Source organism: Scardinius erythrophthalmus (genome assembly GCF_964197995.2).
Source record: "Scardinius erythrophthalmus genome assembly, chromosome: 5".
Taxonomy (NCBI): domain Eukaryota; kingdom Metazoa; phylum Chordata; class Actinopteri; order Cypriniformes; family Leuciscidae; genus Scardinius; species Scardinius erythrophthalmus.
Window position 1 is genome coordinate 50,194,135 of NC_138225.1, and position 229 is coordinate 50,194,363.

The following is a 229-nucleotide window of genomic DNA, read 5'->3' on the forward strand; positions in this document are numbered from 1 at the left end:
GAGCATCTCGTGGATGTTTTAACTCTTATCCTGAGTGGGTTTATTTGGGAAGTGTTTGGGAAGTGAATGTTCTTCTCGTAGAACAGGTGAGCGAGTGGACGTCTTTGAATGGGTCTCGAAAAAGGATAACCTACGCCAAGAAAGCAAGTTTCCAACAACAACAAAAAAACTTCCAAAAAAGAACCACGGAGGACATCACGGTCCTTTCGGAGAATCTCGGCGTTCCAAA